The sequence below is a fragment of the Tenrec ecaudatus genome, chromosome 17 (assembly GCF_050624435.1).
Source record: "Tenrec ecaudatus isolate mTenEca1 chromosome 17, mTenEca1.hap1, whole genome shotgun sequence".
Taxonomy (NCBI): Eukaryota; Metazoa; Chordata; class Mammalia; order Afrosoricida; family Tenrecidae; genus Tenrec; species Tenrec ecaudatus.
In genome coordinates, this window is record NC_134546.1 from 57,644,981 (window position 1) to 57,669,178 (window position 24,198).

The 24,198-nt window shown below is 43.2% G+C and overlaps 2 protein-coding genes across 16 annotated transcripts in view; one reads left to right on the top strand and one right to left on the bottom strand.

Annotated features, from left to right (window-relative positions):
- SENP8 (SUMO peptidase family member, NEDD8 specific) overlaps positions 1–23,592 on the bottom strand; it is a 32,100-nt gene extending 8,508 nt beyond the window's left edge. The window contains exons 1-2 of one of the 2 annotated variants that reach the window (XM_075536156.1): positions 23,348–23,592; positions 22,089–22,696 (exon numbers count right to left, since the gene is read on the bottom strand). The gene's annotated coding sequence lies outside the window, so the exon portion shown is untranslated. Of the gene's footprint in view, positions 1–22,088; positions 22,786–23,347 lie in introns of those variants that run through there. The other variant, XM_075536157.1, reaches the window with a different exon arrangement.
- The window catches only part of MYO9A (myosin IXA), a 250,951-nt gene continuing 249,201 nt past the window's right edge, over positions 22,449–24,198 (top strand). For 13 of the 14 annotated variants that reach the window (XM_075536142.1, XM_075536146.1, XM_075536147.1 and 10 more), the window contains exon 1: positions 22,453–22,849. The gene's annotated coding sequence lies outside the window, so the exon portion shown is untranslated. Of the gene's footprint in view, positions 22,850–24,198 lie in introns of all 14 variants that reach the window. The other variant, XM_075536143.1, reaches the window with a different exon arrangement.

The window sequence follows — 24,198 nt, forward strand, 5'->3', positions numbered from 1 at the left end:
GAAACAGCCATAATTTCAAGAACAGAAAGTGAGGAGAGTAATACAAACGAAATTAATTCCTGATTCCGCCTGGGTGCTATTACTTGTCTTTTTCCCATTTCACATCTTTACCTTAAAGGGTAAGATAAATATTATGTAATGTTGGTGATATAAGTTCAACATTCTGTTTGTTGAAAGGCAGTGTCGCATAGGAATCAGGAGACTAAGGTCTAACCTCGTTCCTCCACCAATTAGCTAGTATCATCTTGCACTAAATATTTAACAAGGTTTTGGTGTTTGTTTGTTTGTTTGTCATCAGTGAAAAAGGTTTGTGACTTCTACAAAAGGCCAAGTGGTTTTTCTCAAAGGCACTCTAAGAATATGCAATGTTGCATAAATAATGCTATCAATTGGATGATATTACTAAGATAATTAGAAAAACCCAGGAGAGCTCCCAAACCAATCAAAGCATATGGGATTTGGAAGCCAATATCCATTCATATGATCTTGCCCAGACAAAAGCATGAGGATCTCAAGGCAGTAACAACCCAAGTTGTTCAATGGTATTAATCTGCTGGCTATCACTCAAAGCAGGGTGCTCATACAAGAAGTCTGAGGGGTCAGGAGCAACATCACATTGAGACTACTAACAGTTAGTGCTGTATGTGGACCTGACAATGTAATGATATTGCTAAGAACCACATGGCAAAGTCTGTGCTGTACATTGAGTACAAAACAAAGCAAGGTCTCAAATAAATAAACAAATGCCAGTAGCACTGCTATCAGAGATTGGGCTAGTAATGACGATATCACTTTAATCAACACTGGCCATTAGGCTAGTTACTTTATTATTTGGTTATACTATTAAAACCATTAACATTTTGTGGTCTAACATGCAATGGCAATCTTGTAAGACTTAACCCCACCAAAAACAAAACAAAAAAAACACACAAAAAAACCTTGAAAATAAAAAGCTAAAGTAAATGCGCCAAGAGCATGCACGATAGTTTTATGTGTATATGGTATGTCATAGCCTGAACGATTTCAGAAACAATTAAGATTTTCTCAGGAGGTAAAAACAACTAGAGCAGAGACAGAAACTGGAGCCAGGAATGAAGTTACTGAGGCATAGAGCGCGTTTGTTAAAGGTGGGCCACAAACTTGGTTCTAAGCTTTTGGGCAGCTAGCCAGAGGGAGTAAGTTAAACATTCACAATACCCCAAAAGGTAAAAGAAACTCAAAACACAGCAACTGCACAGGAGAAGTCAAAATAATCTTTGTATTAAAGTCAAAGTTCTTTCCTAAATCTTAAAAAGAGACATGTTATGTAATAGTATTCCCTTATAATATTCTTGTAATTGAAGTGATAGCCTTTAAAAAAATCATTTTATTGGGGGCTCTTATAACGCTTATCACAACCCATCCATCCATCCATTGTGTCAAACACATTTGTACATTCATTGCCCTCATATGTGACAGTTCTATAGGACTGGTTTTTGGTTTCTTAATATGGGACAGTTTTTTTATTGTGATCTTTAACATTGAGCCCAGTAGCAAATAAATACACACAGCAATCAAGTAAAAGTTATCTTGTGGAGGCTAGGAAGGTTGGTGGTTCCAGCCCACCAGCTGCTCCACAGAAGAAAGATGTGGCAGTCTCCTTTGGTCAAGATGGCAACCTTGAAAATCTGATGGGGCACTTCTACTCTGGCCTCTAGAGTTGCTATGAGCAGGGACCACTTTAGACAATGCACTGTTTGGTTAGTTTACTGCTGATCTAACTTGATCTGAGAGCATTTGTAACTATGAAAGGGGAATTCTCCCAAGTGCCTCAGGCAAGCTTCCCTAGGTACAGATCTACACACCCACGCCTTCAACAAATAACTATGAATACTGTCCAGTGCTGAGTACACGCCACCAGCTGAAATCACACTAACAATTTGACAGCCAATCCAGAGAGGGGCAGGAGCCCACAAGGAGGAGATTGCTTTAGGGCCAATCAAGTGAGTACTGGCTCTAACACTGCAGAAAATGGCCTTTGTGTTTGCTTGTTTGACTTTTGTAATATATAGCACACAAAGGGTCTAACAAGACACCAATTTACTCTGTACAGCATAGTTGCAAAAGGTTAACCCCAAATATTCTTTGAAAACAAAAGCAAAAAGCATTTTATTGTGAATTGGTTTTGATCTAAGGTGGTTGATGATTCTAAGGTGTGTGTACTTCCCTAATGTGACTGTTCCCCTCAGAGACCTGTGTACTGTTCAGCTGAAAACAGAACCACAGGGCTGAGGTTTAGTTCTAGACCAAGAGTGACTGAAGGGCCATAATTTAGGGGGTTCCACCAGTCTTTATCTGACAAGTCAGTCTTTTTTTTTTTTTTTTTTTTAATGATACTGAGTTTTACTCCACATTTTTCCCCCTCACTTTATTTAGGCCCTTCTAATGTGATCCTTTTCAGAACAGTTTGGCCCAGAAAATTCTAAAGTAAATGGAATTAAACTGGCTATTGGTCAAGCTTAAAAGAAACAAAACACAAAAACCCCACCCCAAATCCTTTGCTACGGATTCTATTTCTACTCATGGCAGAACTGCTTCATGGGGGTGTCTTGGCTGAAATCCGTACAGACGACCAGCAGGTCTTTGTCTGAGGTGCTACTAGGTGAGTTTGAAAGGCCCCTCAAGCTCAACGTGTTTGTGCCATCAAGTGACCTGTAAGACCTAATGGAAGGCACAAAACAAAACCAGTTGTTACTAACTCATAGTGACCTCCTATTTGCCAGAATAGGGCCAAATACCATAGCGTTTTCAAGGGTTGACTTTTTTGAAAATAGATCGCCAGGCCTTTCTTCTCAGGTACCTTTGAATGGACTCACACTGCCTCAAGGTAGACTCAAACCATGAATCTTTCACTGAGCTGTCAAGTGCTTAGCCACTTGAGCCACTTGGGGATTCCAATAGAAACATACCATTCTTCACTCATTTCTTCCTCAGGAAAGACAAAAAAGGAATAGCTTTCTTCAGATGTCTTTGAAATAACATTACAAAGTGCAGCAGTTCTTACATTTTAATCTTAAATGAGGAGTATAAAGTCAGTCATTGTTATTTTTTATTGTCTGTGAAATCAGTTGTTTCTAAGTGCAGTTCTCCTTTTTGGGCTACAGTTTCTAATTGTACCACATTGCAAATGCTCTGTGGTGGGTTCTGGCCCTCACAAAAAAGGATCCATGGCTGGGTGCCATCAGGTATTAAAGAAATAAAACAACAACCCCCCCCCCCCCAGGGCAGGCAATTTCTTCTGCTTCATTCATTTTACTCTATCCTCTTGGACATGTTAATGGAACAGTCTAATTAAGTCCACAGGTGATGATCAGTTCGTAATGTAACCTCCTGATCCCTGACATTTAATAAAGAGATGAACACAAGCTTATGCTTTCATAGTTTAAATGTGGATAGGAGCAGTATGCTTATTATTCATTCTTGGGTGAAAATACATTAGTGCCGTGTGACAATTGTGAATCAGATCCGAAATGGAATTTAGAGCTGTATAATAAAATGCAGTTTTCTATTTCCTTCACACTTCACCTCAAGTTTACAACAAGAACTGTTTACAGCCAAAATGGGCTGAAATTGTCTAGTGCTTTCCTTCTTCATTATCACCACCTAATCAAATCCACCCTCATTTCTTGTCTTGATAAAGTTTTGAAAACAGGTCTACTTTCCACTACTGACCCCTTCCATACAGTCAGTCACCAGAGTACCTGTTTAAAAGTTCAAATGTCATGTCTGTCTCCTGCTTAAAACTTTCCAGGAGCTCAATGTCACACGTAGGGAAAACAAAGCAAAAACACTTACAGTAGTCTATAACATGAAAGGCCCCAGCTATCTCTTCAGCCACCTCTCTTATTACTCCTTTTCCACCAAGTGCCAGGCTGCTCCTCAACAGGCCACGCTCTTCCCTCGGAGAGCTGGCACACTATCTGTGCTCTGTGCCTGGGCCTTGTGAGGATTCGTGCCTTCTCACTGGGGAGAGCTCAGCTGAATAGCACTCATTCACAAAGGTGTTACCTGATTGGCAAAAATAAAGAGCCCATTCAGTCACTCTCAATAACATCCTCACATTTTAATTCCTTGTATAGCACTCAGGACTACCGACAATTCTTGAAAATTTTATTTTTTGCTTGTTGGTTAATTCCTTCTCACTCTGAAGCAATAATCTAAACCCTAGGAAGATAAGGGAATAGGGGCCGTTATCTATCTTATTTTTCATACTAGGCCCAGGGTCTACAACATTACTTGTTAGGCAGGTGCTCAATGAATAACAGTGGAGTAAATGAATGAAGTATGACTGCAACATGGTGTAAAAGCTCTGCAGAGAAATGTTTAGTTGACAGATTTCTGAATTACAGTTTAAAACTGCCAGGATCTTTACTCTCTCTTCTAGTTAAGACTTTCTTCTCCACGTAAAATTGCTAATCCCTCCTTCCTAGAAAATGGCGCAGGAGCTTGCTTCAAACTAGCTCTGTAATATATTTGTAATTTTAAATATTTGTTGTTGTTGAGAATCTACACAGCAGGACATCGTACCAGTTCAATAATCTCACCTTTCTTTTCCAGTCCTTTCTCCCTCATCGGCATGAACTCCCTTGCTTCCTTCCCTAAGGTCCCTATCTAATCTTCAGTCTCTATTATCCATCTGATCCCATACACATGGTTCTTGAAAGAGCACAATGCTCAAGGTAGACATTCTTTTCTAGTTAAAGTTAAACTACTGTTTGGTTTTAAGAATACTTCAGGGACTATTTCTGGTTTAAAGATTATCTCAGAGCAATGCTTTATAGGATTTACCCAACCCCCTTGCCTCTCGAAAGTCTGGAGTCCATAAGAATTCGAAATTCTGTTCTGTGTTCTACCCCTTTTGATGTGGATTCCTCTAAAACAGTGGTTCTCAACCTGGGTTGCGACCCTTTTGGGGGGGGTCGAATGACACTTTCACAGGGGTTGCCCGATTTATAACAGTAGCGAAATTACAGTGATGATATAGCAATGAAAATAATTTTATGGTTGTGGAGTCACCACCAAATGAGGAAACTGTATTAAAGGGTGGCGGCATTAGGATGGTGGAGAACCACTGCCCTATAGAATCTTTGCTCATACTGTTCAGTAATGATAGCTGGGACACCATCCAATTCTCCTGGTCTCATGACAAAGAATGAAGTTGTTCATGGAGGCAATTAAACATACATTCCATTTCTTTCCCTTATTTTTAAATATTCCCCTCAACAGTTTTATTGGCATATAGTTCATACACCATACAATTCAAGAGTTGAAGAACATCAAGAAGAGTTGCACAATCATCACCAGTTTCTTTCTCCTATTCCTGGTGCTCCAAGAGGAAAATTAAACAAAACAAAACTCACTGCCATCAAGTCAACTCCAACTTATCGTGGCTCGATCGGACCCAGAACCATCCCTGGGGGTTTCTTCACAGGAGCAGAAGTCTTACTTTTCTCCCAAGGAGCAGCGAGTGGTTTGAACTGCTAACCATGCAGTTACCAGCCCAATGCATAACCTACTAGGCCATCGGGGAGACCGATTATATACCTTGGATGGCCACTTCCGAGTCTTTAAGACACTAGAAACTATGCAATAAACCAGAATGAGAATATCCTTTATCCGCAATGCCCAATATAGTAACCACTAGCCACAGGTGGCTACGGAACATTCTAAACAATGTGACTCGTGCTACCGAGCAACCCCAACCAAAACCCTACTGCCACTCATGACTATGACTCACAGTGACTTACACCCAAGGCTGTCAGTCTCTGTAAGGGCAGAGAGCCTCAACTTTCTCCCACGGACGGCTGGTTAATAATGACCTTGTGGTTAGTTGTCCAACATGAACCCGGTAATGCCACCAGGGCTCCTATGTTGAGGAATCGATTTTTAAAATTAAACGAAACTTTAAATAGACTCTTTGGAGAGTACAATTAATGGGCTTTCTCAAATATTTTTTTTGAGGGAAATAAATAAGATTTTACAATGAAAAAAAAAACAAACAACAAAAACATCCTGAACCTCTTTATAGAAGATTCCAAGCACGCACATGCAGGTTAGAGGCTGAGAGAAGTTCTATAACATATCTAGCTCTTTTTTTGGTCTTTTCCCCTAACAAATTGAATTTTTTTAAAAATAGAGAGTCAATTTGAACGTTTTTCTTTTGCATAGAATTTCTGGTAGAATTAACAATTGCCACCTAGTACAGGGCTCTGGTGTCATTGTTGGGTAAGCATTGGACTGTTAACTCCAAGGTCAGTGTTTTGGACCCACTAGCTGCTCCACGGGAGACACATGAAGCTGTCTGCTCCCCTAAAGATTTATGAAGCCTTCCAAATCCTAGAGAATCCATCTGAGTTGCAATCAACTTGTTGTGTTCAACTGAACACTGAAAAGGGGTCTTGGTGGCAATGTGGAATAAGCACTGGGCTGTTAAACTGTAAGATCAAAAGTTCAAATGCACCAACTCAAGGTCAGCATTTTGAACCTACTAGCTGCTCCTCAGGAGAAAGGCAAGGCTCTCTGCTTCTGTAAAGATTTATATCCTTGGAAACCCTTTATAGGGTCACTCTGAGTCAGAATCAACTGTTTTCAGTGGGTCTATTATTTTGGGGTATCTGTGTGGAGGGTCAGTCACTATGGATTGGATCAACCTGATGGCAGTAAGTTTGGTTTCAGTTTGGTATACTGAAGTTTAGAATATGATGGATTACTTAATAAGTGGCATTGGAACAACTTGCTTATCCCTTGATTAAAAAATTAGATTCCTACCTTATATAAAATTATAATCAGATGGAGTAAATATTAAATGTTAAAAGTCAAATGTCAAATAAAATATTAGAAAATGAAGGTTAATACAATTATCAATTGGACAATAAATACATGAGAAGATACCTAAAACCTTACTAGTTAGTAATGAAAGAAATGCATGTCAAACAAGGTTTTATCACACACCCCACCATCAGATGAAGCAGAGATGGAGAAGAATAAAACTCAGCAATGCTGAGAGGCTCTGGGGAACTGGGTACTCTTACTTAGTGTTGACAGGAGGGTCTCAAACTCCCTCCTACTGCCTCGTTATGGATTTATAGTGACCCTGAAAGACAGGGCAGAACTGTCCCTGTGGTTTTTCTCAGACTGTAATTCCCTACAGGAGTAGGAAACCCTGTCTTTCTCCTGTGGAGTGGCTGCTGGTTTTGAACTGCTGACCTTGCAGTTACCAATACAATGCATAACCACAACACCTCCAGGCTTCTAAGTGAAAACAAAGTTGTAGATATAAATCTACTGACTGAAAAGATATTCATGGTATGTGTGAAAAGGAAAGCTATGCAACATTTTATATGATAAAAATATATACAAGCATAATTTTAAAATTCATGTATTGGGGGCTCGTACAACTTTCATGACAATGCATACATCCATCCATTGTGTCAAGCACATTTATATGTTGCCATCATCACTTTCTAAACATTTGTTTTCCTACTTGAGCCCTTGGTACCAGCTCATTGTTCCCCTCCACTACCCTCCCTCCCTCATGAATCCTTGAAAATTTATAATTTTTTTTCTTTCATGTCTCTCTTCACCCATTTTTTCTGTTGTCTGTCCCTCTGGGAGGGGGTTATATGTTGATCATTGTGCTCTATTCCTCCTTTCTCCCTCCACTTTCCTCTTGCCCTTCTGGTACTGCTGCTCTCATTACTGGTCCTGAGGGGTTTATCTGTCCTGGATTCCCTGTGTTGTGAGCTCTTATCTCTACCAGTGTACATGCTCTGGTCTAGCCGGTTTTGTAAGGTAGAATTGGGTTCATGATAGTGGTGGTGGTGGGGGAGGCATTAAAGAACACAAAAATAATTAAGAATGATGTCCATCAAAAGTTTAAAATCAGTTTTAACAAGTAGGATGACTAGGGGTGGGAGAGGAAGGAAGGGTAAATCACTAACTAGATGCAGGGTCCTCAAACTTTTTTTAAAAATCTTTTTATTGGGGCTCATAAAGCTCTTATCACAATCCATACATACATCAATTGAGCAAAGCACCCTTATACATTCGTTGTACTTGTCATTCTCATAATTCACCTTCCACCTGGGTTCCTGGAATCAGCTCAGATTCCCTTTTTTTCCCCCTCTCCCCCTCCCTCCCCGCTCCCTTGATAGTTTATAAATAATTATTATAGGCCCTCAAACTTTTTAAACAGGGGGCCAGTTCACTGTCCCTCAGACCCGCTGGAGGGCTGGATTATAGTTTTAAAAAAACTATGAGTGTTTTCCAGTCCAGTCTGTTGGGGTACCACGCCCTGGCCCCAAAGTCCACTTTCAGCATTCCCTGGGGACCTTGCCACTCCATTCCTTTGCTGTTCCGCTGCACTCCCCCAGTGCTTTGCCTCGGTGTGGTAGGATCAGGTCAGGTGCAATTCCCACACTGTGTCTCCGGTGCTGTCCCCTGTATCGCCCTTAGTCACTGAGGGGCATCATTTCTCATAGTGGGGCCAGCCATGTTGTTCTCTCTGTGGACTGGCTGCTCTACTCTGGAACATCATCCTCACAGCCTGGTGGGCCAGGCTGTGTTCTACTTTCTCCTCCTGCCCCTTCATCTGCTCCCTTGTGCTCTGATCAGATAACAAACAATCCTTGAACTAACTACAAGCTTTTCTTTTGTGAAGTGTTTTGTTTTGTTCTTTGTCAGTGATTTGTTTTTGTTGCTTTGTTGTCTGGTTGTATACTGTTGCTTTGTTTTCCTCTGTCTTGTTTTCATACATGTGTCTCCTGTCTGAATAGGACAGGCTGGATGAACTATCTGGAGGAAAAACAATGGGACCGACAGTTGGGGGGGGGAATTTGAGGTGGGGGTGGGGTAAGGGGGTAAGGAAGGGGTGTCAACAAACACAGGGACAAAGGAACAACATGGGACCCAAAATGATAGAGAGGGGGCAGTGGCAGGCCTGATGGGGAATGATCAAGGGTAAGGTTGCGTAGAGAAGAGGTATAGCTGTAGCCCAGGTGGTGATGGAGCATGGTAGTGGGGCAGGAGGAAAGTCAAGGGAGATGTAGGAAAGAGCTAGGAGTCAAAGGGCATTTATGGAGGTCTAGACAAAGAAATGAACATGCAAATATATATATATATGAGGATGGGGAAATAGATCTATGTGTCTATATTTATAGGTTAAGTATTAAGGTGGCGGAAGGACCTTGGGCCTCTACTCAAACACTCCCTCAATGCATGAATACTTTCTTTTATTAAATTGGAACTCTATGATGCTCACCCGACACAACTGCTGAAGCCAAAGTGGGTGAACAAGTAAATGTGGTGAAGAAAGCTGATGGTGCCCGGCTATCAAGAGATAGTGACTGGGGTCTTAAAGGCTTGAAGATAAACAAGCGTCCATCTAGCTCAGAAGCAACAAAGCCCACATGGAAGAACACACCAGCCTGTGTGATTGAGTGGTCCCGAAGGGGTCAGTTATCAGGCATCAAAGAACAAAAAATCCTATCATTGGCTGCATACCTCCATGATAGGATCGCTGAAGACAAATGGGTGCATAAGCAAATGTGGGGAAGAAAGCTGATGGTGCCCGGCTATCAAAAGAGATAGTGTCTGGGGTCTTAAAGGCTTGAAGGTGAACAAGCGGCCATCTAGCTCAGAAGCAAAAAAGCCCAAATGGAAGAAGCACACCAGCCAGTGTGATCACGAGGTGCCAAAGGGACCAGGTATAAGGCATCATGCAAAAAAAAAAGATATATGTATGTGTATATGTATATGTGTGTGTGTGTGTATATTGAATGAAGGGGGAAGTGCAGAGTGGAGACCCAAGGCCCAAGTGTTGGCCACTGGAGATCCCCTCATAGAGGGGTTTAGGAGAGGAGATGGGTCAGTCAGGGTGCGAGGTAGAACCGATGAAGAACACAGCTTTCCCCCAGATCCTGGATGCTTCCTCCCCACAACTACCATGATCCGAATTCTACTTTGCAGGACTGGATAGGGCAGAGGCTGTACACTGGTGCATATGGGGGCTGGAGGCACAGGGAATCCAGGGTGGATGATATGTTCAGGACCAAGGGTGTGAGGGGCGATGCTGGGAGAGTGGAGGGTGAGTGGGTTGGAAAGGGGGAACTGATAACAAGGATCCACATGTGACTTCCTCCCTGGGAGATGGACGGTAGAGAAGGGGGGAAGGGAGACTCCGGATAGGGCAAGATATGACAAAACAACAATCTATAAATTACCAAGGGCACAAGAGGGAGGGAAAAAAAAATGAGGACCTGATGCAAATGGCTTAAGTGGACAGCAAATGCTTTGAGAATGATTGGGGCAGGGAATGTGTGGATGTGCTTTTTACAATTGATGTATGTATATGTATGGATTGTGATAAGAGATGTATGAGCCCCTAATAAAATACAAAAAAAGAAGAGGGAAAAAAAAAAGAAAATGATTAGGGCAAAGAATGTACAGATGTGCTTTATACAATTGATGTATGTATATGTATGGATTGTGGTAAGAGTTGTATGAGCCCCTAATAAAATGTTAATAAAAAAAGAATAAAACACTGTGGGGACAGTGCCATCTCCTTATGATCCTAAAAAAACAAACAGAAACAAAAACTATGAACAAATTCCTATGCACACTGCACATATCTTATTTTGAAGTAAAAAAAACAAAAGGGGGAAAAACACCCGGTGGGCCGGATAAATAACCCCTTAACTAGAGGGCAGACACAGTGACTTCAGTGAAAGGGAGGACATATATATGAGGGAGGTCAGCAAAACATAATCCAGGCAAAGGAAGATAAGACATTGGGATGTGAAAATGAGGAGCTGATACCAAGGACTCAAGTAGAAAGCAAATGTTTTGAGAATGATGTTGGCCAACAAATGTACAAATGTGCTTGACACAATGGATGTATGCATGGATTGTGATATGAACCCCTAATAAAATGATTAAAAAAACCCCAAAACAAAGATATTGGGATGTGTACTAGAGTTAAAGGCAACAGAAGTGAATATTATTATATATGCAATCCTGCTATAATCACCATCTCTAAATGACACATAAGATGGATAGACTAATATAGCATCTGGGGTCTTAAAGGCTTGAAGGGAAACAAGTGGCCATCTAGCTCAGATGCAACAAAACCCACATGGAAGAACACAGCAGCCTGTGCGATCACGAGGTATCAAAGGGATTAGGTATCAGGCATCATCAGAACAAAAATTCATATCTTAGTGAATGAGGGTGAAGTGCGGAGTGGAGACCCAAAGTCCATTTGTAGTCCACTGGACATCCCTTACAGAAGGGTCTCAGGGAGGAGCTGAGCCAGTCAGGGTGCGATGTAGCAAAGATAAAAATGGGACTAGATTCAAGAATATATAAGGTTGATATAGGATGTTTCTACATACGTGTTTACCAACACTGCAAATATATCCATCAACACAGCATAACACACAGGGCAGAAAGCTGTGAAAACTTCTTAGACATAAACAACTAGAGGGAATGTTAGTCATTGGGTCTAGGGACTCAGGATCATAGTCCTGGGGAACATCAATGTCTATTAGCATAATATAATCCATAAAGAAAATGGTCCACATTCTCCTTTGGGAAGGATCCATGGGGTCTTACAAGTTTGTGAGTGGCCAACAATGGTGCAATTATTGATCTCTTTCTGTTTGGGGCAAAGAAGAGTAAAGAAAATTGAAGATAAGGAAATAATTAGTCCAACTGACTAATGGCCTACTCGAACCTCAGCCTCCATGACACCGACCAGAAGGACTTGATGGGGCTTAGATATCACTAATGACCTCTCTGAAAGGGGTCAGAGAGAGCGACCCCCTGGAAATGAACTCATCCTTAAGGCTCACTTTTCAGCCCAACAATAGACTGGTGTATAAGGTGAACAATAACACTAGGGGGGTAGGGGACAGGCATTGTTTAATTAATTAACCATTTGAGGAAAGAAAAAAATAAAAAAGGTTGACTTTTACCCAGTGCAAAGGCAGGAAGGGTTAGGAAAGGCGGAACAAAATGGGAATTAACCCTGGGGGACGGGACAGTATAAGACATGACAAAATAACAGTCACATAAATTATCCAGGGTTCATGAGGGGCGAGGCAGGGAGGGAGGGGGAAAATGAGGAGCTGATACCAAGGGCTCAAGTAGAAAGCAAATGTTTTGAGAATGATGATGGCAACAAATGTACAAATGTGCTTGACACAATAGATGTATGTATGGATTGTGATAAGAGCTGTACGAGCCCCCAATAAAATGATTTAAGAAAAAGAAAAGAATTTGAACTAAAGGAAGTTACATTGTCAAAATGGTAATCAATGAGTGAAATGTGATCTGCTCGGTAAACCTTCACCTACTTCACATTGTCTTTAGCTGCAGCCGAATCAGCTCTGACTCAGAGTGGCCTATCTACAACACAACAAAAACACTGGCTGGTCCTGCACCATCTCACAATTGTCCCTCTGCTTGGGCCCCTTGTTGTAGCCACTAGGACACTCCATTTCATTTAGGACTTTCCTCCTTTTTGCTGCCCCTACAAAGTTCAATGGACAAGAGACAATTCTTACCATCCTTGCCTGTAAGAGATACAAAATTTTCTTTTTTACCAGGTCCTCTTTTTTTTCCCCTCCCTCCCCTCTCCCCCCTCCCTCCTGTGCCCTTGGTAATTTATACATTGTTATTTTGTCATATCTTGCCTATTGTCTGTTTTTTTAAATCTTTTTTTTATAATGAACCAGAAAACAAAACTCTGTCCATTTTGAAAAAAAATTATATCTCATATATCCCAACTCCAAAACTAAACAAGCTCCCTGCCATCAGTAGATTCAGGCTCATAGCAACCCTAGGAAGCAGGGTAGAACTCCCTGATAAATTTCCAAGGCTGTAAATCTATTTTTCTTAAAAGTAACTTTTAAATTGTGATTTGGTGAAGGTTTAGAGTTGATCAGTTTTTCATTCAACAATTCATACATACTGTATATACTCAAGTATAAACCAACCTGAGTCTTAGACATACCCTGTTTTCCCGAAAGTAAGGCACCCCGGAAAATAAGACCTACGTACAGTTTTGCCTCTCCCTGAAATATAAGGCATCCCCCTAAAATAAGACCTTCCTGAAAATAAGACCCCCCAAAGCTACCATAACTCTGGACTCTGGACCATAGAGGTGGGTGCCACCGCAGTGCAGCCGGAGCAGAGAGGAAGTGCGAGATCTCTTTTAATAAAACAATAAATAATAAATGTGTACCGTATTCTTCTTCATGGAAAAATAAGACATCCCCTGAAAAGAAGACCTGGCGCATCTTTGGGAGAAAAAATTAATATAAGACATTGTCTTATTTTCAGGGAAACAGGGTACATACTGTGTATACTCGGGTATAAGCCGACCCAATTCATACATACCGTATATAGTCGAGTATCAGCTGAGGCATCTAATTTTACAAAAGCTGCCTAAAAATGTACTGCATCCTAATAAAATGATTTAAAAAATCCTAATAAATGTTTTTTTTAAATATGCGGAAAATCTCGGCTTGTATGCAAGTATATACAGTGTTTGGTTTCATGTCATTGTGATGCCTACACTATGAAATCATCACTTATCCCACTCTCTCCCCCTAGGTCCACTCTTCTCACTCTTCCTTCTTTCCTAACCCTTTGGAACTTTGTCCCTGGGTACATACTACCTTTTTAATCTCAAATGGTTGATTACTCAGTGTTAAGCTTGAAAATGGAGCCATGGAGCTGAGTTCAGCTCCAGACCAAAAGGATGACTCAGGGGTTCCACCAGTCTCTAGCCAACTAGTCAGCCTGGTCTCTTTGGTGACTGCTTATTTACTTTCTACTCTAGACTGGGCTTTCTAATGCAAGCCTCTTCAGAGAACGTGATAGTGGTAGTGAGGCACCACCTAGTTCCTCTGGCCTTAGGGTCCTGAAGACCGGCGCTCCTGTGGTCCATTAGTCCACGGCATTCATGTCTGCCTGTACCGTCCGTTTTCTTCACTCCTCTTTTCTGCGGACAGAGAGGCCAAAAGTGGACCTGACACGGCCACTCATGAGCTATTACAGTGCCAGTTGCTATTCATTCAAGTAGAACGTAGAACACTGTCTTTGGGGATTATGCTATGCCAAAGTTGTAAACCCCATGGGAACAAACTGTCCTATCTTTCCCTTGTTGAATGCCTGGTGGGTGCCAACTACTGACTTTTGGTTAGCAGTTGAGTGCTTTAACCACTGTGCCATCAGGACTCCTCACAGGTATAATACCGCCAACCAAATCCACTGCCAATGAATGGGCTCCAATTTAAAGGGACCCTACAGGGCAGAGGAGAACTGCTCCTTTGGGCTCACTGAGCCTGTCACTCTTTAAGAAAGCAGGCTGCTCGGTACTTCTCCCGAGGAGTGACTGTGCTGACCTTTTGGTTAGCAGCCCCACATTGGAATCAATGCCCCACCAGGGCTCCTCCTCCTCTCCTGCTGAACTCTATCTTTCTTCTACCGGCTGCTTTCACTTCTGTCCCCTGGAGAAAAAGTGCCTGTGCTTCCAGTCTCTCTTTCATAAACCTCCAAACACAAAGATTTAAAAAGGATGATGCTTACTGAAATTACATGCTGTCCAGTCTTTATGTATGATTTCATTTTCATTTTCACAAAAAAAAAGAATATATCTAAGCCTGAATGTGGCAGCAGAAGCTGAAATATTTTCAGGAAGGAAGTATAAGCTTTTTTTTTGGGCTTCAATTTTCCCCAATTAAACATTTCCTTTTAAGCTAAGCCCAAGTTACCCGGAAATTTGTATAGAGTGGCAAGTAAATATTAAAAGCAGATTGCTACATCCCTGTTGAGGGTAGAGATTAGATTTTACTCATCCTATATCTTCAGGGCCAGACAAATTGGAGGGATTTTAACACAGGCATGGTTTCCCTCAACATAACACAGAATTGAAATATATTTTTAGAAACAACAATTGTTACAAACACAAGGAATATTTTCAATTTCATGAGTTATTTCAATAGTAGCCCTCTCCCATGGGCCTTTTACAGGACTACTGCTCTGCAAGTAGAGAAACCTTTTGGTGTGGCGATGATATGGCCAGGCCAGAGCAGAATTGTGCTTGATAGTTTTTAAAGGCTGATTTGTAAGAAGTAGATCACTAGTATCCTTCTTTAAGATGCTGCTAGATGATCTTTTAAAAAATCGTTTTATTGGGGGCTCATACAGCTCTTATCACAATCCAAACATACATCCACTATGTCAAGCACATTTGTACATATGTTGCCATCATCATTTTCAAAACATTTTCTTTCTACTTGAGTCTTTGGTATCAGCTCATCATTTCCCCCCTCCTTCCCTTATGAACCCTTGATAACTTATAATTTTTTTCCCAAGTCTTACACTGACTGATGTCTCCTGTCAGCTTCTGGGTGGCCGTAACAGTCAATCACAAATCATTGTACTGGGTAAACAATTTGGAGGAGAAAACAATGGGACCAATGGTTCTGGAGGGACATGGAGAGGAAGAGGTGGGGGAAAAGGAAGTGGTGTTAACCAACCCAGAGACAAGGGAACAAGTGATCCAAAATCAGTGGCTAGGAGAGTGAAGGAGGCCTGGTAGGGATTGATCAAGGGCAATGTGACCGAGAGGAATTACTGAAACTCAAATGACGGTTGAACATGATAGTAGGACAAGAGGAAAGTAAAAGGAAATAGAGGAAAGAACTAGGAGGCAAAGGGCATTTATAGTGGTCTAAATACAGGCATGTACATATGTAAGTATATTTATATATGAGGGTGAAATAGATCTATGCACATATTTATGGGTTTAGTATTTAGGTAGCAGATGGGACATTGGGCCTCCACTCAAGTTCTCCCTCAATGCCAGAACACTTTGCTCTATTAAACTGGCATTCCATGATGCTCACCTTCCCAACACAATCGCTGAAGATAAATGTGGGCATAAGCAAATGTGTGAAGAAAGCTGATGGAGCACAGCTACCAAAAGATATAGGGTCTGAGTCTTAAAGGCTTGAAGGTAAACAAGCAGCTATCTAGTTCAGAAGCAACAAAACCCAGATGGACGAAGCACACTAGCCTGGATCATCACAAGTTGTCAAAGGGATGAGGTATCAGGCATCAAAGAAAAAACAATCATATCATTGTGAATGAGAGGGAGTGCAGAGTGGAGACCCAAAGCCCGTCTGTAGGCAAATGGACATCCCCTTACAGAAGGGTTTCGGGGAGGAGACAAGCCAGTCACGGTGCAGCGTAACAATAATGAAACTTACAACTTTCCATTAGTTTTAAATGCCCCCAACTATCATGATCCCAAATTCTACCTTACAAATCTGGCTAGACCAGAGGATGTACACTGGTACAGACAGGAACTGGAAACACAGGGAATCCAGGACAGATGATCCCTTCAGGACCAGTGGTGAGAGTGGCCATACAGGGAGGGTGGATGGTAGGTGGGGTAAAAAGGGGAACCGATTACAAGGATCTACAAATAACCTCCTCCTTGGGGGATGGACAACAGAAAAGCTGGTGAGGGAAGACGTCACACAGTGTAAGATATGACAAAATAATAGTAGTTTATAAATTGTCAGGGGTTCATGGGGTAGGCGGGAACGCGGAGGGAGGAAAAAAAATGAACTGATACCAAGGGCTCAAGTAGAAAGCAAGTGTTTTCAGAATGATGATAGCAACAGATGTGCAAATGTGCTTGACACAATGGATGAATATATGGATTGTGATAAGAGTTGTACAAGCCCCTAATACAATGATTTAAAAAAAAAAGGTAACTGTGCCACACCGGGGCTCCACTGTTTACTAGGCATGGTTATCAATGGCTACAGTGATTTTATTCCCATTTTTTTCTCTCTTTCCTATTAAAACAGAAGAGTTTATTCAAAGAACAACATGATCCAGGATCAGGTGTTACCTTGTAAGGTTTAACCAAAGTGCTGCAAAGTTAAGGAAATTTTCCCAGCTTGCATACAGAGCCTTGGTGGCTCACTGGATTGCTAATTACAAGGTCAGCAGTTCAAAATCACTAGCTGCTCTATGGGAGAAAGAGATCAACTCCAAGGCGGTGAAATTAGCAAATAATAATAAAAATTAATACAGAAGATTCAGGAATTTACAAAAAAATCTGATTGGCTAGCGTTTACAAAACCATGCTTTTAACAGATTTAAGACAGTGGCAAACCGCCTTAAAAATTACTTTGTTACTCATAAAGTTTGAGTCAGTGAACAATTTATTCTAAGGTCAGCCTCGATGACTGCGTCTTCCTGAAAGCATGCGGTCAGGGTAAGGAGGGAAAGAGGCGGGTTCCTGTAGGTTTCCTGAGGGAAGCTGGATAACGGGTTTTTTTTTAAGTCACAAAAACATGGTGGGAGACCCCAATGTACCATTTCTACCTCTAGGGTTCTATCTGTAATTGTGTGCAAGTTTCTACCTTTGTATATATAAATTTGGTTAAACACAAGACTTTTTCCCCGTTTAAAAAAAAATCATTTTATTGGGGGCTCATACAACTCCAACATACATCAATTGTGTAAAGCATTTGCTCTCCACCTAAGCCCCTGGCATCAGCTCCTCACTCCCTCCCCTTTCCGCCCTCCCTCATGAACCCTTGATAATTTATAAATTATTATTTTGTCATATCTTGCCCCGTCCGATGTCTCCCTTCACCCACTTTTCTGTTGTCCGTCCCCCAGGGAGGAAGTCACATGTAGATCCTTGTAACTGGTTCCCCCTTTCCAATCCACCTTCTCTTTCTACCCTCCCAGTATTGCGATTCACACCACTGGTCCTGAAAGGATCACCTGCCCTGGATTCCCTGTGTTTCCAGTTCCTATCTGTACCAGTGTATATCCTCTGGTCTAGCCAGACTTGCAAGGTAGAATTGGGATCATGATAGTGTGTATGTGTGTGTGGTGAGCACACCCCGATATGATTTTTTGTTCTTTGATGCCCGATACCTGATCCCTTCGACACCTCATGATCACGCAGACTGGTGTGCTTCTTCCATGTGGGTTTTGTTGCTTCTGAGCTAGATGGCTGCTTGTTTACCTTCAAGCCTTTAAGATCCCAGATGCTTTTTTTCACCACATTTGCCTATTCATCTGCTTTGTCTTTAGCGGTTGTATCGGGTAGGTGAGCATCATACAAAGCCAATTTAATAGAACAAAGTATTCTTACACTGAGGGAGTACTTGAGTGGAGAAACACAAGGCTTTTTTATCTGAATTTTGCTTGGCATTTTTTGAGAAATGGTTTTACATAATTACAAAATTTGAAAAGAATAAAGGTAAGGCACAGTGTATATGATGGCCATTAAAATGAATAAAAGGTCTGAGTAAAATGTTTTAGAAAAGGAAGACTGATAAAGTGGTCAAGGTGGAATCTTAATCGTATGCACATAATTGTGTCATGAATTTAATTGTGTCCCTTCAAAATCTGTGTTGAATTCCTGACCTTTGGATGTGATCCTGTTTGAAAAGACGGTCTTTTGTTATGTTAATGAGGCCATACCAGTAGAGAGTGTATTGTACAAGTAATCACCTTTGAGTTATTAAAAGGGCAGGGAAGACGAAGACACGTGAGGGAAGATGGACAGCATGTGAGGGTCACACCCAAGCCAAGGAATGCCAAGGAACACTCTGGACTATCTATCAATAAGGAAATGACAGGACCAAGACTCCGATTTTGACTTTTTTAGCTTCTAGTACTGTGAGAAAGTACATTTTTTACTGTTTCTAAGGCCTCTGTTGTGGTATTTGTACCAAAGCAGCACTAGAAGAGGCACTTATGGTTGTCCAGCATGGGCAGCATGGTCACTGTATGCAAATACACTGTTTGAGAGAGTTTGAAAAAGCGATACATAAATACATAATGCATCTGTCTGGTCTCTCCATTGCTATCTTCTCTCTGGTGACAATCTAATCTACAGAATACCACAACATTAAGTTCTCAATAAAGAATTCTAATTACATTTTATACTCCAAGAATTTTAACATTTTTCCATTATCTACAAAATTAAGTACAAATTACAATCTGGAATTCAAGGATTTCCACAAAAATAGCTTTAAATTTATTTCCTAGTACCCCTCCCATATAGTTACAAACCTACAACCCACCCCCCAGCGGCTCCGCCAAATCTATTGCCATTACGTAAATTCTGACTCATAGGGCAGAGTAGAGGACATAGGACTCTATAGGACAGAGTAAAAGTTTCCTTTGGGTTTCTGAGCCTGTCCATCTTTATGGGAACAGCCAGCCTTATCTTTCTCCTGGGGAACTGCTGACGTATTTAAATCGACAACTGGTTAGCAGTCTAATGAGTAGCTCACAAAGTCACCAGGGCTCCATGTACACAATAAACTATAACAGCCATATGTAAGTCTTTGTTACCAGTAGAAATCTCAGATAGTTTCATATTATAGTCAAGTTTTAGAAGATAGCTCAATATAATTACTATTTTGCAATTATATCAGTGGATCTGCTGGTAGGTGTTATTTGAGGCACAAAGAAGATCATATATAACCTACACGTTTAATATTTTGAAAATGGTTTCACAACATGTTCTCTGACTTTTATATTCTAAATTTAAGTACATTATTCTGAGACAGAGCCTACAAAGTAGTATGTACACTAAAGCAAGAAGCTAAGAACCTATTATTTATACCCATTAACTGCTTATACTATAAAGCTTAACAGTTTTTAGCATAGGATACTCAGCTTCTCACACGGCTCATGCCCTACTTTATCTGCTTCATCTCTGCCTCATCCGTATGCTCCATACTATGCTTTAGTCACATCTCACAACAGCAACTGTTATCTAAAAGTAGACAGACAGGTTTTAGGATTAACCTAAGGCTACTTAAGGCCTGGGTGATTCCCTGCCAATGCACACCACCGGTCCGTCAGCGGGCATTGACTGATTGCTATGATTCTGAAGAAGTTTCAGAAGAGCTTCACGATAGTCTAGCAAGAAAAGCCTGGTAGATTTGAGTCCCCAAACCAGCCAATATTTACCTTGGGACCACCTTGACTAATGTGGAAGTGATCAGGGGATGGTACAAGACTGAAGAGTATTTCCTTCAGTTGTGCAAGGGGATGCCATGACTTGGCGGCCTCCTTGGTGGCGGCTAACAATACGGACAGTAGCATGCGTTGTCCCGGACTTTGTCTTAATTGCTCTTTTCTGTTCGTCAAATAAGTTCTTCTTTGCTTAATGCTGTTATCCGCAATACCCTGTGATCTCAGTCCCTGGGTTGTGCAAATGGGTAACACACTCAGCTATGAGTCCACCCAGATCCACTTCTAAAATTTAGCCACTTAAAGTCCTAAGGAGCACAGGTCTACTGTGACACACACGAGGGTTGCCAGGGTTTCAGTCTATATGACAGCAGTGTCTTTCTTTTTTTGGTGATCTAAGTCTGCGTCTTGCACATCGTAACATTTCTCTCCTAAATGGTAAGTGATTAATGAATACTAACAGAAGTCCGATTCTACCTGGCAAGGCACTGTGTCTAGCAATTTTTAGGGTGTGTAAGCTGGTCTCTGAATAACCTACGTTGATGAAGTTCTGCTTTTGTTTGGAGCATGCTTTAAGTTGGGAGCTCTATGGGTGGGCTTCCACCTGATGGAAGGGAAAAGGAGAGTAGATAGAAACTGAAGGTGATCTCAGTAAGTGGGAGGGGCAGATCTGAGTGACAGATTTGGAAGTGTGCTGAAAGGAAAGGCAGTTTTTCTATTTCCCAGAAGCAGTTATTCAAAACACCTGTTTTCAAGTTTCCCATCCCCTCCCTAACTTTTTCTTTCATCAAATTGCCCCTCCTTTAAATTTCAGCACCAACTTCCCTCAACTTCCTGTCCTTCCCTACTTCCCATACTACAATTTTCTCTAGTCTAGTGGTTTTGAAAGCTGACCATTACGAGTCACCTGGGGAGCATTAAAAACAAACAAAATGCATGCTTGGACCCTACTCCAGAATGTAATAGGTTCATATGGGGCGACAGGATTAGTTTGGAAGAAAACAAGCTTCTCAGGGGATTCTAAGATACATAAAAATTTGAGACTCACTAATAATAAGGTTTCACTAATGCCTTGTGTTAGAATCTTGGATCTTACAAGTTAGTCTCTCTCATCTTGTTGCCTCTGAATTATGTTAGCTAAGAATACTAGACATACCAAGTCACAATGTTGGAATAAGTGCAACAAGAATGCTCGCTCCTTAGAAGTGAGGATGGCGAAGACTAGTCTCGTGTACTCTGAGCATGTTAGCAAGAGGGCCCAGTCCCTGGAGAAGGATTTACAACAGCGATAATAACAACGGGTTCCAAAACAGCCAAGAATATGAATATGGCGAAATACTGAGCAGGGGTTCTTGTGCTGTTGTACAAAGGGTCACTTTGAATTGGAACAACTCGACAGCACCAAACCACCCCCAACTTTAATTGCCCGCCTCTCCACCCCACGATACATGTTTATGCCTAAGAGTCAGAGTCTCCTATGTTACAGTACGGTGTCCACCGGCTGATCCATAGGTTGCCAACAGAAAAGTTGAAGCTTTTTATTCATTCAGAAGCGTGTGGGAGAAAATCCTGGCGATCTGCTTCCAAAGAATCAACCATTCAAACTCCAAGGAGCACCGTTCTCGTCGGACACACGAGGTCTCCAGGAGTCGGAATCGATTCCACTGAGCAACTTTTGTCTTTTCTCCTTTTGTGTTCAGAGAGCTTTTTTTCCTACTGTAATCCTGATCGGGTTCTCTCGACGTGTCCCATATTACACAGCGTTTGAGAAACAGACTATTTGACTCGCGTCAGTTTTTCTGGAACTTTGGTTTGGATGAATGGGGAAGAATTGGACTCGGAGAGCTGGGGCGGGGACATGCGAAGGAGGGGGCGGGAGGAAAGGGGCGGAGGCTAGGTGGGCGGCGCTGAGGCCCCTGAGCGAGACTGGAGAAGGGGCCAGGACAAGCGTGGCGCTAAAGCAGTATACTGCTAGGACAGACTCACTGACAACCCGAAGTAGGGAGGCGCCTTCTTACCTGCCTCGGGCCTCACCACCCGAACCAGCTTTCAGTACCTCGGTATTGGCCGGAAAGTCGCAAACGCAGAGTTTCTTTCGTCAACCTTGCGACATTCCTCTGTGGTAGATGGTAGAAGCTAAGGCAGTCTGCAGCTCTGCCGTAAGGCGAGGAAGAAAAGTGTGGGCGGGGCTTCCTCGGGAGGAAGAAATGGGGCGGGCCCACGCAAGCGCAAGCAGTACCCTCTGGCGGCGTCACGTGCGGGGGCGGGGTCGGGCGGGACCGGCGGTAGGGGGCGTGGGAGGTAAGTGCGCGCGCGCCTGCTTGCCTGCTGCTGAGGAGTCGCGCGGGGCGGGGCCGCGTGCGCGGGGTCGGGGGCGCGCGGGCCGAGGCTGAAGAGGGACACGGCGGCGGTTGGCTGTGACTGTGGCTGTGGCTGCTGAGTCCAGTCAGGACCGTGAAACGCGGCGGAGGCAGCCACCGAGGCACCAGCTGAGGCAGCGCCAGTGGTTGAGGCGGCGATCCAACGTGTGTTCTCTGGGCGGGGTGCGGCGGGGGATGTGCCTGCCCAGGCCGGGCGGAGTCTCTCTGACAGGGCGGGGGATGCGCGGCGGCCACTTGCCCGGACCCTGAAACAACCGGGCCCACTCTCTGTGAAACCGTCCGACCCTCGGTGGCCTCGACCTCAGCCGCCTCCGCCGGCCTAACCCTGGGGCGGAGGGTGGGAGGCGGCTTCTGCCGACGAGGAGAGAGCCGTGCTGGCCGCAGCGGCGGAGCCCGAGGTAAGACCCGCCCAAGCCGCCCGGAGGCCCTGCCGCCCGGCCCGGCCCACGTCTCAGTCTCGCTCCTTGGCTTCTGCAGGGCCGCCCCGCCCCGCCCCAGCGGAGACGCCCGCGAGCCGGTCTGCCCCAAAGCCTCCCGAACGCCCGGTCTCGGTCCGTGGCCCCGTAAACCCCACCCATCGTATCGTCCATGGGCCAGACCCCATCCCGGCGGTCCAGCCTTGCTGCGATTCTGCAGACCCCATTAGCACCCCTCGGACTCTCTTAGGACCCTTAATGGAGCCGACAGACTCCGTTACATCCTCCCGCGACAGATCCGATCACAGTTCCCTTGAGACCCAGCCACGGTGGTTCCTCAATCCATTGCGACCTCCTCGAGACGGAGCCTTTTTCGAGCCCCCCGTCCCCCGCCCCCCCTTCACAGCTGCTCACCGACCAGCCAGATAGCTCTTTCCCTACCCACCACGGCTTTCCGAGTCTGTCTCCTGATGCTCTTACCTCCCAGTTGGTCGGGAGGCAGTCGGCTCCCCTTCTTTGGACACGCAGGCATCAGCCTCTCGACCCGGAGTGCTATCTCCTCCCACAGACGGATCCTCCCGAAAACCCTGTTATCTTTCTCCCCAGTCTCGAGCCTTTCTTTCTGCTGAAAGGGCTTTGCCAAGGAACCCAGAGGGGATGTTTGCTTAGCCTAGTGTTATTCCCTGGAGTGGGGCTCAAGGGGACGGACCGACCGAGGTCTACATTTGGAGGGGTTGGGCTGTGGATTACAGAAAGAGGGAGAGGGAAGGCTATATATGTAAGCACAGGGCATGGTGTGTGTGTACAGAGTCACATCTCTTCTGTACTACGTGAGCTAGCCCAGACTTCCCATTTTAGGGGGCCCCTGGTAAGGATTAAATCACGTTACACTAATTGGTATAACCAGTGCCTCCGTGTGGTACCTTTTGCTTTCCCTCGTCGATTTTACAGATCTTTTGCACCACTTTTGAAGGGGACCAGGGGACTTTGGATGTTTTGAATTTGCTGGGAAAACAAGACTTGCAACTTTCCTTAATGGCTAGATTTTAAAGTCTATTTCACAATAAATTTCTGCTGCGGGGTGTTGCTGTACAAAGAGCAAGCCCAGAGACCTCGCAGAGTTTATCGATAATTGGGATCAACAGCGTTTCCAATAGTAGAAAAAGACTGGGCCAAATACTGCTGAAGTTGCACTTCTGAGCTGTCAATAGGACATGGAATGTCATATCAAATGATCAGTGTGTGATTTTAAAGCTGGCCTATTTAAGCAGTTCTCTTGAAGGGATGAAGGCAGAGTATATAGAGCAGTCTTTGTAGTGGGTACGGTTTAT